The 14,603-nt window shown below is 45.6% G+C and overlaps 5 non-coding genes across 5 annotated transcripts; all 5 read left to right on the top strand.

Annotated features, from left to right (window-relative positions):
- The first annotated feature begins 10,225 nt into the window (after positions 1–10,225).
- On the top strand, positions 10,226–10,296 carry trnag-gcc (transfer RNA glycine (anticodon GCC)). The gene has a single exon. It is a non-coding gene; the product is annotated as a tRNA-Gly (tRNA).
- Positions 10,297–10,438: 142 nt separating this feature from the next.
- Positions 10,439–10,509, top strand: trnag-gcc (transfer RNA glycine (anticodon GCC)). Its single transcript has one exon. It is a non-coding gene; the product is annotated as a tRNA-Gly (tRNA).
- Positions 10,510–11,994: 1,485 nt separating this feature from the next.
- trnag-ccc (transfer RNA glycine (anticodon CCC)) lies at positions 11,995–12,065 on the top strand. Its single transcript has one exon. It is a non-coding gene; the product is annotated as a tRNA-Gly (tRNA).
- A 1,701-nt stretch (positions 12,066–13,766) lies between these two features.
- Positions 13,767–13,837, top strand: trnag-gcc (transfer RNA glycine (anticodon GCC)). The gene has a single exon. It is a non-coding gene; the product is annotated as a tRNA-Gly (tRNA).
- Positions 13,838–13,987: 150 nt separating this feature from the next.
- Positions 13,988–14,058, top strand: trnag-gcc (transfer RNA glycine (anticodon GCC)). The gene has a single exon. It is a non-coding gene; the product is annotated as a tRNA-Gly (tRNA).
- The last annotated feature ends 545 nt before the right edge of the window (positions 14,059–14,603 follow it).

The raw sequence follows: 14,603 nt of genomic DNA, 5'->3' as shown, positions 1-14,603 counted from the left end.
TAAATGTGTGTTGGGTAGAATGCGGGGTGCACTAGAACAGATCAACGCCCCTAAAACCTTAACTGTTAAAATCCATGAGGGTGCAGCAGATGAGGGGGGGCTAAGCCAGGAATTGGAAATGCAGCGACGGATCTTTTTAGATGAGGAACCGTAGCTATGGATTGGATAGTTCGGTTATCATGGAATGATAAAAGGAGGGAATGACGAATGTGATATAAAATAGTTACTTTAGAGATATTAGTTAATGTAATGTAGAGGTAGGCCAGTTTAATTCTGGTGAGTTCACAGACAAAGGATTTCAGACCGCATGGAAAAGCAGGAAGAGGTGTGTCCACCAAAGCAGGAGAAAAGGATGCTGGGTAATAGGGGCCAGAGGAAGGGATTGGAAGTGAGCCAATCAGAATAGATCAACAGGTCAGGAGGGATATAGGATGACCTATGGGCATCGTGTATGTGAAACTTGATGCCATTTGAATGTATCAGTACAGATTCCTTTGTTCCATATCCTCACTTGATTCCAGAAGTCCATGGAGCAGAATGTGCTTCGTGCTCCTGAGAATTGAGGAACGCTTGCAAGCTAAATAAAATAACTAATGCTGTACCTGCAAATCCATCTCGACTTTTATTGAGACTGACGGGTAAAGAAACTTGGGATTCTACAACCTGAGAGCCATAGGAATTGAATGTTTCCCCAGGAACCTCTTTAAGGCCTCTATCATCTGATCGAATAATGTATCATTATCCATAAACCTAACTCCTGTCAAAACAAGGAGCCGATCCATATTGGACAGTCTAGCACAGTCTAGTAACTTAAATGCCAACACAGATTGTAGAAATTCCAGGTGGTGTTTGTGCAGCCTTCTGTATCGTCTGCTAAATTCCATTATGTATTCCTCAGTAGAGATATCCTCTGTTTTCTGGAATCTATCGAATTCTGACCATGCTTCATACCCACTTAACAAGTCATCGTTTTGATAAATCTTATCCATAAACCGTAATGGACCCTCCAGACCTTCTTCAAAGTCTAACTCTTCCAATTCCAGTTCTGAAAACACTTTGCTTCGGATTTTACTCTCATAAGGTAGAGAAAGAGCCAATCCCATACCTTGTTTCTCTTTCCCAGGGCAGTTACCTTAGTCCACATAACAACTTCATTCTCCATTGGTCGTACAATCCCCTTTCAGAAAATAGCGGGGGATAGGCATACCTGGCCATTTTTATCCTAGGTTCAGCCATATTTTCTTTTTTTTGTCCTTCTCACTCCCTCCTTGTTTGATTTTTTTTCCTGGAAAAGTATCTTTCAACCCTTTACATTTACACAGCAACCATTCTCTGCTACCACTGTAAGCCTCTAGCTGCTGTTGAGTAAAGATTCAAGAGATCTGCTCCTTTTCCAAAACACCTTTATTTCCTAAGAGCACACTCAGAGGCCACATGTAGCCTCTTTATATATCAGGGCCAATCATTGGATCAATGAGACATCTAATTGGAATGTTTCTTAACCCATTCCTGAACAACATGTGTGAAAACATCCCGATTATCTTCACAGTGCTCTTGTCCAAGAGAAATGGGAGGAGGCGATGTCACACGTTGCTCATTTACAGAGTCCATTTGGAGACTCACACCTCATTCACCACAGGCAATGTTGGTGGGTAAGTGCTCCGCGTAAGGAGTCCTTCTGCTGGAAGTAGAAAAATTCTCGACTCATTCCATAAGGCTGAGATTCCTCATCCTGAGTGAATGCTGTCTCACCCCTTTTCCTCTCTCGCAAACACAGGCCTACATCTGAGAGCATGATGACCAGGATGACACAAAGGGAATCAGGACACAGGACATGACGGCATTGTGCCAATGCTGTTGGGCTCATGGTGCAATGCTGAAATGCTGATGTGAGTTCAAATCTAACCAAGGCTCGTAGTGGTTTGAAAGCCATCGTTCAAACATAAGAACATAAGAATTAGGAGCAGGAGTAGGCCACCTGGCCCCTCGAGCCTGCTCCGCCATTCAATGAGATCATGGCTAATCTTTTTTGGACTCAGCTCCACTTTCCAGCCCGAGCACCATAACCCTTAATCCCTTTATTCTTCAAAAAACTATCTATCATTATCTTTAAAACATTTAATGAAGGAGCCTCAACTGCTTCACTGGGCAAGGAATTCCATAGATTCACAACCCTTTGGGTGAAGAAGTTCCTCCTAAACTCAGTCCTAAATCGACTTCCCCTTATTTTGAGGCTATGCCCCCTAGTTCTGCTTTCACCTGCCAGTGGAAACAACCTGCCCGCATTTATCCTGACTATTCCCTTCATAATCTTATATGTTTCTATAAGATCCCCCCTCATCCTTCTAAATTCCAATGAGTACAGTCCTAGTCTACTCAACCTCTTCTCGTAATCCAATCCCTTCAGCTCTGGGATTAACCTAGTGAATCTCCTCTGCACACCCTCCAGCACCAGTACGTCCTTTCTCAGGTAAGGAGACCAAAACTGAACACAATACTCTAGGTGTGGCCTCACTAACACCTTATACAATTGCAGCATAACCTCCCTAGTCTTAAACTCCATGTCTCTAGCAATGAAGGACAAAATTCCATTTGCCTTCTTAATCACTTGTTGCACCTGTAAACCAACTTTTTGCGACTCATGCACGAGCACACCCAGGTCTCTCTGCACAGCGGCATGTTTTAATACTTTATCATTTAAATAACAATCCCTTTTGCTGTTATTCCTACCAAAATGGATAACCTCACATTTGTCAACATTGTATCCCATCTACCAGATCCTAGCCCATTTACTTAACCTATCCAAATCCCTCTGTAGACTTCCGGTATCCTCTGCACTTTTTGCTTTACCACTCATCTTAGTGTCTCTGCAAACTTGGACACATTGCCCTTGGTCCCCAACTCCAAATCATCTATGTAAATTGTGAACAATTGTGGGCCCAACACTGATCCCTGAGGGACACCACTATTGGATTGGATTTGTTTATTATCACGTGTACCGAGGTACAGTGAAAAGTATTTTTCTGCAGGCAGCTCAACAGATCATTAAGTACATGAGAAGAAAAGGGAATAAAAGAAAATACATAATAGGGCAACACAACATATACAATGTAACTACAAAAGCACTGGCATTGGATGAAGCATACAGGGTGTAGTGTTAATGAAATCAGTCCATAAGAGGGTCATTTAGGAGTCTGGTGACAGTGGGGAAGGAGCTGTTTTTGAGTCTGTTCGTGCGTGTTCTCAGACTTCTGTATCTCCTGCCCGATGGAAGAAGTTGGAAGAGTGAGTAAGCCGGGTGGGAGGGATCTTTGATTATACTGCCCGCTTTCCCCAGGCAGCGGGAGGTGTAGATGGAGTCAATGGATGGGAGGCAGGTTCGTGTGATGGACTGGGCGGTGTTCACGACTCTCTGAAGTTTCTTGCGGTCCTGGGCCGAGCAGTTGCCATACCAGGCTGTGATGCAGCCTGATAGGATGCTTTCTATGGTGCATCTGTAAAAGTTGGTAAGAGTCAATGTGGACATGCCGAATTTCCTTAGTTTCCTGAGGAAGTATAGGCGCTGACGTGCTTTCTTGGTGGTAGCGTCGACGTGGGTGGACCAGGACAGATTTTTGGAGATGTGCACCCCTAGGAATTTGAAACTGCTAACCATCTCCACCTCGGCCCCATTGATGCTGACAGGGGTGTGTACAGTACTTTGCTTCCTGAAGTCAATTACCAGCTCTTTAGTTTTGCTGGCATTGAGGGAGAGATTGTTGTCGCTACACCACTCCATTAGGTTCTCTATCTCCCTCCTGGATTCGGACTCATCGTTATTCGAGATCCGGCCCACTATGGTCATATCGTCAGCAAACTTGTAGATGGAGTTGGAACCAAGTTTTGCCACGCAGTCGTGTGTGTACAGGGAGTAGAGTAGGGGGCTAAGTACGCAGCCTTGCGGGGCGCCGGTGTTGAGGACTATTGTGGAGGAGGTGTTGTTGTTCATTCTTACTGATTGTGGTCTGTTGGTCAGAAAATCGAGGATCCAGTTGCAGAGTGGGGAGCCAAGTCCTAGGTTTTGGAGCTTTGATATGAGCTTGGCTGGGATTATGGTGTTGAAGGCGGAGCTGTAGTCAATAAATAGGAGTCTAATGTAGGAGTCCTTGTTTTCGAGATGCTCTAGGGATGAGTGTAGGGCCAGGGAAATGGTGTCTGATGTGGACCGGTTGCAGCGGTATGCGAATTGCAGTGGATCAAGGCGTTCTGGGAGTATGGAGGTGATGCGCTTCATGATCAACCTCTCGAAGCACTTCATTACGGCTGAAGTCAGGGCCACTGGTCGGTAGTCGTTGAGGCACGTTGCCTGGTTCTTCTTTGGTACCGGTATGATGGTGGTTTTCTTGAAGCAGGTGGGAACCTCGGACTGGAGGAGAGACAGGTTAAAGATGTCCGTGAATACCTCTGCCAGCTGGTCCGCGCAGGCTCTGAGTGCACGACCAGGGATCCCGTCTGGGCCCGTCGCCTTCCGAGGGTTCACTTTCAGGAAGGCCAATCTGACTTCGGAAGCTGTGATGGTGGGTGTGGGTATGGGTGAATTATGGGCTGCTGGGGCACTCGCTAACGGATTGTTGATTACCTGCTCGAACCGAGCATAGAATGCATTGAGTTCATCGGGGAGGGGTGCGCTGCTGCCAGAGATACTGTTCGGCTTCGCTTTGTAGCCCGTTATGTTGTTTAGTCCTTGCCACAACCGCCAAGAGTCTGTCTGTGACTCTAGCTTGGTTTGATATTCTCTCTTGGCATTCCGGATGGCTTTGCGGAGGTCGTACCTGGATTTCTTGTATAGGTCAGGGTCGTCTGCCTTGAATGCCTCAGATCTGTCCTTCAGTAGGGAGTCAATCTCGCGATTGAGCCATGGTTTCCGGTTGGGGGACGCACGTACTGCTTTCTTTGGCATGCAATCGTCCACACATTTGCTGATGAAGTCTGTGACGGTGGTGGCATACTCATTTAAGTTGGTCGCTGACTTCTTAAATATGGACCAGTCCACTGTCTCTAAGCAGTCACGTAAGAGCTCTTCTGTCTCCTCGGACCAGCACTGCACAACCTTCTTAGCTGGATTCTCCCGCTTGAGTTTCTGCTTGTATGCCGAGAGAAGGAGCACCGTCTTATGGTCTGATTTCCCAAAGTGCGGTCGGGGGATTGAACGGTAGGCGCCCTTGATTTTTGAGTAGCAGTGGTCAAGAGTGTTGTCGCCCCTGGTGGGACAGGAGATGTGCTGGTGGAATTTTGGCAGTACACTCTTGAGGTTGGCCTTGTTGAAGTCTTCGGCCACGATGAACAAGGCCTCCGGGTGTTCTGTTTCGTAGTTGTTTATTACTGTGTATAGTTCGTCCAGCGCCTTCCTCACTACTGCCTGGGGTGGGATGTAAACCGCTGTGATAATGGCTGAAGTGAACTCACGTGGAAGATAATATGGGCGGCACTTCACGGTCAGGTATTCCAGGTCTGGGAGCAGTAGGTCGCCAGAGTCGCCACATCCAAGCACCAGGAGGAGTTGACGAGGAGGCAAACCCCTCCACCCTTCGCTTTGCCTGATGATGCCGTGCGGTCCACCCGGTGAATTGAGAAGCCTTCAGGTTGTATGGCACAGTCCGGTGAGGCAGGGGTGAGCCATGCCTCTGTGAAACAGAGCACACAGCAGTCTCTTACTTCCCTCTGAGAGGTAAGTCTGGCGTTAAGTTCATCCAGCTTGTTTTCGATCGCTTGGACGTTTGCCAGGAGTATGCTGGGGAGAGGGGTCTTGAAACCGCATTGCTTCAGTCTAACCTGCAGACCGCTGCGTTTCCCTCGCTTCCTCGGTCGGCGGCTGCTGCTGGATGATCCTGGGTTCCGATGGCCGATGTCAGCTCTTGTGAAAGGTAGGTGGTTGGGTCTGGCGGGGTCCAGGGCGTTGGCGGGGGCCAGGGCGCTGTTTACGTATCTGGGGTCGCGTCTGGCAGGGTCTCCGGCATGGGTTGAGGTAGAGGAGTTGCTAGGGGGGCATGTTTGCTATCTGGATGGGTCCCGGCGTTCTGCGGACGCGGGAATACCTTGCAGCGCGTTTGGGTCCTCGTGCGCGGTCTCCGCCGTTTCGGGGGTCCTGGGTCATGAGCAGGGGCATCCTGAGGCAGGTTGGGCTGGGTTCCGTGGTCTGTTCCCTCCCTGGGCGCTCCTGGGGTCGGATCTTGAAGTCGGGCCTCCACGTGGATTTTTCTTCCTTCCATCACCAGGTAGGTCGGGTCGCTGGGCGGGTCTCTCGGGGTCGGGTCGCTGGGCGGGTCTCTCGGGGTCGCGATGGGCCGGGTCTTGCTGTCGGGGGTCGGGTCGGGAGCTCCGGGGACTGGGCAAGGCGATCCGGGGGTCGCTACTGATACTGATACTGGCACTAGCTACTGATTGCCAACCAGAGAAACACCCATTAATCCCCACTCTTTGCTTTCTATTAATTAACCAATCCTCTATCCATGCTACCATTTTACCCTTAATGCCATGCATCTTTATCTTATGCAGCAATCTTTTGTGTGGCAACTTCTGAAAAGCTTTCTGGAAATCCAGATATACCACATCCATTGGCTCCCCGTTATCTACCGCACTGGTAATGTCCTCAAAAAATTCCACTAAATTAGTTAGGCACGACCTGCTCTTTATGAACCCATGCTGTGTCTGCCCAATGGGACAATTTACATCCAGATGCCTCTCTATTTCTTCCTTGATGATAGATTCCAGCATCTTCCCTACTACCGAAGTTAAGCTCACTGGCCTATAATTACTCGCTTTCTGCCTACCTCCTTTTTTAAACAGTGGTGTTACATTTGCTAATTTCCAATCTGCCAGGACCACCCCAGAGTCTAGTGAATTTGGGTAAATTATCACTAGTGCATTTGCAATTTCCCTAGCCATCTCTTTTAGCACTCTGGGAAGCATTCCATCAGGGCCAGGAGACTTGTCTACCTTTAGCCCCATTAGCTTGCCCATCACTACTACCTTAGTGATAACAATCATCTCAAGGTCCTCACCTGTCATTGCCCCATTTCCATCAGTCACTGGCAGGTCATTTGTGTCTTCCACTGTGAAGATCGACCCAAAAAGCCTGTTCAGTTTCTCAGCCATTTCCTCATCTCCCATTATTAAATCTCCTTTCTCATCCTCTAAAGGACCAATATTTACCTTAGCCACTCCTTTTTGTTTTATATATTTGTAGAAACTTTTACTATGTGTTTTATATTCTGAGCAAGTTTACTCTCATAATCTATCTTACTCTTCTTTATAGCTTTTTTAGTAGCTTTCTGTTGCCCCCTAAAGATTTCCCAGTCCTCTAGTCTCCCACTAATCTTTGCCACTTTGTATGCTTTTTCCTTCAATTTGATACTCTCCCTTATTTCCTTAGATATCCATGTTCGATTTTCCCTCTTTCTCCCGTCCTTTCTTTTTGTTGGTATCAGCCTTTGCTGAGCACTGTGAAAAATCGCTTGGAAGGTTCGCCACTGTTCCTCAACTGTTTCACCATAAGGTCTTTGCTCCCAGTCTACCTTAGCTAGCTCTTCTCTCATCCCATTGTAATCTCCTTTGTTTAAGCACAAAACACTAGTGTTTGATTTTACCTTCACACCCTCCATCTGTATTTTAAATTCCACCATATTATGATCACTCCTTCCGAGAGGATCCCTAACTATGAGATCATTAATCAATCCTGTCTCATTACACAGGACCAGATCTAGGACCGCTTGTTTCCTCGTAGGTTCCATTACATACTGTTCGAGGAAACTATCGCGGATACATTCTATAAACTCCTCCTCAAGGCTGCCTTGACCGACCTGGTTAAACCAATCGACATGTAGATTAAAATCCTCCATGATAACTGCTGCACCATTTCTACATGCATCAGTTATTTTTTTGTTTATTGCCTGCCCCACCATAATGTTACTATTTGGTGGCCTATAGACTACTCCCATCAGTGACTTTTTCACCTTACTATTCCTGATTTCCACCCAAATGGATTCAACCTTATCCTCCATAGCACCGATGTCATCCCTTACTATTGCACGGATGTCATCCTTAAATAACAGAGCTACACCACCTCCTTTACTATCTACTCTATCCTTCCGAATAGCTTGATACCCTTGGATATTTAACTCCCAGTCGTGACCATCCTTTAACCATGTTTCAGTAATAGCCACTAAATCATAGACATTCACGATGATTTGCGCCATCAACTCATTTACCTTATTCCGAATACTCGAGCATTCAGGTAAAGTACACTTATGTTGGCTTTTATACCTCTGTTTTGAATCTTAACACCTTGATCAATAACCTCTCCTAAGTTATTTTTCCTCTTAACGTTTCTCCTAATTTCCCTTGTCGTTGAACCCATATCTTCATGTAACAACCTGCCGCGTCGCTGTCCATTCATGTTTTTACTTCCTGTTTTATTCCTTTTAGTATTACCGGGCCTATTCACTGAGCTCCCCTCAGTCACTGTCCCTTGTACTGTCGCCCTTTTTGATTTTTGACTGTGGCTTCTCTGCCTTACATTTTCCCCCTTACTGCCTTTTGTTTCTGCCCTTGTTTTACTACCTCCCGACCTCCTGCATCGTTTCCCATCCCCCTGCCACATTAGTTTAAATTACAGGTCCCACCTCCCCCAGAACCGCTCCCAATGCCCCACGAATCTGAAACCCTCCCCCTGAAACCCTCTCCCTGACACCTCCAATATTTCCTGTCGTTTCTACTCTGACTAGCACGTGGCACTGGTAGTAACCCTGAGATCACTACCTTTGAGGTACGATTTCTTAACTTCCTTCCTAGCTCCATGTATTCTGCGTTTAGGACCTCATCCCTTTTTTTTACCTATGTCGTTTGTACCGATGTGTACGACGACCACTGGCTGTTCACCCTCCCCCTCCAGAATGTCCTGTACCCGCTCCGAGACATCCTTGACCCGAGCACCAGGGAAGCAACATACCATCCTGGAGTCTCGTTTGCGTCCACAGAAACGCCTGTCTATTCCCCTTACAATTGAATCTCCAAAAACGATTGCACTGTTACACTTATCAACCCTCCCCTCTGCAGCAGAACCAACCGTGGTGCCACAAGTTTGGCTGTTGTTGTTTTCCCCTGAGAGGCCATTCGCCTCAACAGCATCCAAAGTGGTTTATCTGTTCTGCAGGGGAATGGCCACAGGAGGCTCCTGCACTACCTGCCTCGCTCTCTTGCTCTGTCTGATGGTCACCAATTCCCTTCCTGCCTGCGGAGTCTGAGCCTGCGGTGTGACCACCTCTCGAACATGCTATCCACGATGCTCTCCGACTCGTGGATGCTCCACAGTGTCTCCAACCGCCGCTCTAGCTCTGACACTCGAGCTTCCAGGAGCTGTAACTGGAGACATTTCCTGCACACATGCTGATCCTGGTGACTGGAACTGTCCCCAGCCTGCCACATGGAGCAAGAGGAGCAGACCACACCTAGGAGCTGTCCTGCCATGATTTATTCCTTTAAATTAAACTTTTGAAATTAAACTTTAGAAAGATGTTTTTGTGTTGGATTATATCCAATCTCCTGTATACTATATAATTAGCATTATCCCAGAGTATTTATCTTGCTTGATCTGACAACAATTTAAATAGTTATTTAGTTGAAATTAAAAAAGTTATTTAATTAAAATTAAAAATGTTATTTAAATCAACTTAAAAATAGTAATTTAAATCAACCCAAAATAGTTATTTAAGTGAGATTTAAAAATTTAAAAATAGTAATGCATAGGTTGTATAAAATAGTAATATTGCATACAATAGTAACAACATAGGTTGTTTGGTGGAGGAGTGAAGTTCCACTTTGGTTTAGCGCAGCATTAGGGGAATTAGTCCACCTGGCTGTAAAATTGGAAAGTTGCGCAACATATTATTCTGAAAGGAAGGAGCCGTATGTCATCAAGACATGGAATTTGCAGCCTGGCCAGGAAGCAGCACGGCTGACTTTGCGTGAAGAAAAGTAGTGGCCTGCTGACATTGCAATTTGGCATACGGTGATATTGTAGTGGTGCGAAGTGAGAGCACAGGAGGTTTATGCGTTGTTGTGTCTGAAATTTAGATAATGAAATTTGTTGCAATTTGGGAGAAATCAGGTCCAAGTGAGGAAATGGTAATGCTGCTCAGTGAAAGCATTGAGAAAAAAAGGAGAACATTATGAGAGTGAAAGTGGAGTAGCATTGGTGGTTCAGTGGTAAAATTCTCACCTGCCACGCGGGAGGCCTGGGTTTGAATCCCGGCCAATGCAAGGTGAGCTGTTGTTTAATTGTTATTTCTCTTCTTTACACTGCATCTCTCTGCTGGTTTCTGGTTTCTTGGGCTGACACACATCAACATCTGTTAGCAACTCAAGCATTTTGCTTGAAAGTTCAGCATCAGCTGCGTGGTTTGCATTGGTGGTTCAGTGGTAGAATTCCCGCCTGCCACGCGGGAGGCCCGGGTTTGATTCCCGGCCAATGCATCGCAGCTCTTTTGCATTCCTCTGCTCAACAATTATTCATTCCTCTCTATATTCTTACCACCAGCTTTCTTTTATCACAACTACATTTTCACTCTACACTCCCTCCGCATCAATCTCTTTCCCGCTTTCCTCATGCTCATTTTCAACATCTGCTTCACAACACTCTCCCTTTTCCTGTCCGCTTCATCACTCACAGCTGCAAACACTCATTCCTCTTCAATTAAAACCCTCCTCCTCTCACTTCTTTTTCACCCTTCACAACATTTTTACCTTCATTGCCTTAAGAAAAGTTCAAACAAACTTTGCACAAACTGACAATTTTTCACTGGACTCTTTTTTTTTTACTAAGTCTTTTCATTCACCTTTTTCCATTGTCACAAATAACCAGCAAAATCACAGGAATTCCACAGCATATAAAATATCTCAACATATATATATACAGAGGAGAACACAAGCACAACAATACAATTGGACCAGTACAAATACCATGAGACAAAGAAGAGACAAAGCAGCTCTTTCAAAGCTCATTCAGCCTCTCAGGACATTCCAGCTAAGGAGGAATGGCCCAAACATAAAGGGGCAACAGGATACCGGCCACAGAACAGGACAAGGCCCAGAGACGCACAGTCTCACACATGTGTGAAAACATCGCGAGTATCTTCACAGTACTCTTTTCCAAGAGAAGTGGGAGGAGGAGTTGTATCATGTTGCTCGTTTTCGGAGTCCATTTGGAGATTCACATCTCATTCAGCTGAGGCAATGTTGGTGGGTAATTGTCTCCCCCTAAGGAGTCGCTTCTGTTGCAACTAGGATAATGCCAGCTTCTCAACTCTTTCCATAAAGCTGGCATTCCTCAACCTTGGCGAATGCTGATTCAACCCTTCCTTTCCTGTTTCGCAAACACGGGCGTACATTCGAGATAATGATGACCAGGATGACACATGGGGAATCAGGACACAGGGTGTGACAGCATTGTGCCAATGTTGTTGGGTTCATGGTGCAGAGGCCTGCATAACTGAAATGATGATGTGAGTTCAAATGTAACCAAGGCTGGTAGCGGTATAAAAGCCATCATCCAAACATAGGTTGTTTGGTGGAGGTGTGAAACCCCACTTTACTGGAACGCAGCATTAGGATAATTAGCCCACCTGGCTGTAAAATTGGAAAGATGCACAACATATTATTCTGAAAGGAAGGAGCCGTATGTCATCAAGCCATGGAATTTGCAGTCTGGCCTAGTGGAAGCACTGTTAGCTTTGCGTGAAGAAAAGTAGCGGCTTGATGATATTGCAGTGTAGCATTAGGTGATATTGTAGTGGTGTGAAGTGAGAGCACAGGAGGTTTATGCGCTGCTGTGCCTGAAGTTTAGGTAAAGAAATTTGTTTCAATTTGGGGAAAGAAAGGACAAAGTGAGGAAATGGAAATGCTGCTGAGTGAAAGCATTGGGGAAAAAAAGGAGAACATCATGAGATCAAAAGTGGAGTTGCATTGGTGGTTCCGTGGTAGAATTCTCGCCTCCCACGCGGGAGGCCCGGGTTCGATTCCCGGCCAATGCATGATTGGCTGGTGTTGCACTGTTATTTCTCTTCTTTACACTGCATCTCTCTGCTGGTTACATGCAGTTTGCTTCGGCTAGCACACTTCAACATCTGTTAGCAACTCAAGCATTGTGCTTGCAAGTTCAGCTTCAGTTGTGTGGTTTGCATTGGTGGTCAGTGGTAGAATTCTCGCTTGCCACGTGGGAGGCCCGGGTTTGATTCACGGCCAATGCATCGCAGCTCTTTTGCATTCCTCTGCTCAACAATTATTCATTCCTCTCTACATTCTTACCACCAGCTTTCTTTTATCACAACTACATTTTCACTATACACTCCCTCCGCATCAATCTCTTTACCACTTTCCTCATGCTCATTTTCAACATCTGCTTCACAACACTCTCCCTTTTCCTGTCCGCTTCACCACTCACAGCTGCAAACACTCATTCCTCTTCAATTAAAACACTCCTCCTCTCACTTCTTTTTCACCCTTCACAACATTTTTACCTTCATTGCCTTAAGAAAAGTTCAAACAAACTTTGCACAAACTGACAATTTTTCACTGGACTCTTTTTTTTTACAAAGTCTTTTCATTCACCTTTTTTACATTGTCACAAATAACCAGCAAAATCACAGGAATTCCACAGCATATAAAATATCTCAACATATATATACACAGAGGCGAACAGAAGCACAACAATACAATTGGACCAGTACAAATATCATGAAACAAAGAAGAGAAAAAGCAGCTTGTTCAAAGCTCATTCAGCCTCTCAGGACATTCCAGCTAAGGAGGAATGGCCCAAACATAAAGGGGCAACAGGATACCGGCCACAGAACAGGACAAGGCCCAGACACGCACAGTCTCACACATGTGTGAAAACATCACGAGTATCTTTACAGTACTCTTTTCCAAGAGAAGTGGGAGGAGGCGCTGTTTCATGTTACTCGTTTTCGGAGTCCATTTGGAGATTCACATCTCATTCAGCTGAGGCAATGTTGGTGGGTAATTGTCTCCCCCTAAGGAGTCCCTTGTGTTGCAACTAGGATAATGCCAGCTTCTCAACTCTTTCCATAAAGCTGGCATTCCTCAACCTTGGCGAATGCTGATTCAACCCTTCCTTTCCTGTTTCGCAAACACGGGCGTACATTCGAGATAATGATGACCAGGATGACACATGGGGAATCAGGACACAAGATGTGACAGCATTGTGCCAATGTTGTTGGGTTCATGGTGCAGAGGCCTGCATAACTGAAATGATGATGTGAGTTCAAATGTAACCAAGGCTGGTAGCGGTATAAAAGCCATCATCCAAACATAGGTTGTTTGGTGGAGGTGTGAAATCCCACTTTACTGGAACGCAGTATTAGGATAATTAACCCACCTGGCTGTAAAATCGGAAAGATGCACAACATATTATTCTGAAAGGCTGGAGCCGTATGTCATCAATCCATGGAATTTGCAGTCTTGCCGAGTGGAAGCTTTGTTAGCTTTGCGTGAAGAAAAGTAGCGGCTTGATGATATTGCAGTGTAGCATTAGGTGATAGTGTAGTGGTGTGAAGTGAGAGCACAGGAGGTTTATGCGCTGCTGTGCCCGAAGTTTAGGTCAAGAAATTTGTTTCAATTTGGGGAAAGAAAGGACAAAGTGAGGAAATGGTAATGCTGCTGAGTGAAAGCATTGGGGAGAAAAAGGAGAACATCATGAGATCGAAAGTGGCGTTGCATTGGTGGTTCAGTGGTAGAATTCTTGCCTGCCACGCGGGAGGCCCGGGTTCGATTCCTGGCCAATGCAAGATCGGCTGGTGTTGCACTGTTATATCTCTTCTTTAAACTGCATCTCTCTGCTGGTTACATGCAGTTTGCTTTGGCTAGCACACTTCAACATCTGTTAGCAACTCAAGCATTGTGCTTGCAAGTTCGTTCAGCTTCAGTTGCGTGGTTTGCATTGGTGGTTCAGTGGTAGAATTCTCGCCTGCCACACGGGAGGCCCGGGTTTGAATCCCGGCCAATGCATCGCAGCTCTTTTGCATTCCTCTGCTCAACAATTATTCATTCCTCTCTACATTCTTACCACCAGCTTTCTTTTATCACAACTACATTTTCACTCTACACTCCCTCCGCATCAATCTCTTTACCACTTTCCTCATGCTCATTTTCAACATCTGCTTCACAACACTCTCCCTTTTCCTGTCCGCTTCACCACTCACAGCTGCAAACACTCATTCCTCTTCAATTAAAACACTCCTCCTCTCACTTCTTTTTCACCCTTCACAACATTTTTACCTTCATTGCCTTAAGAAAAGTTCAAACAAACTTTGCACAAACTGACAATTTTTCACTGGACTCTTTTTTTTTACTAAGTCTTTTCATTCACCTTTTTTACATTCTCACAAATAACCAGCAAAATCACAGGAATTCCACAGCATATAAAATATCTCAACATATATATACACAGAGGCGAACAGAAGCACAACAATACAATTGGACCAGTACAAATACCATGAAACAAAGAAGAGAAAAAGCAGCTTGTTCAAAGCTCATTCAGCCTCTCAGGACAT

This window comes from Scyliorhinus torazame, chromosome 3 (genome assembly GCF_047496885.1).
Source record: "Scyliorhinus torazame isolate Kashiwa2021f chromosome 3, sScyTor2.1, whole genome shotgun sequence".
Classification (NCBI taxonomy): Eukaryota; Metazoa; Chordata; class Chondrichthyes; order Carcharhiniformes; family Scyliorhinidae; genus Scyliorhinus; species Scyliorhinus torazame.
This window is presented reverse-complemented; position numbering and strand designations above follow the sequence as displayed.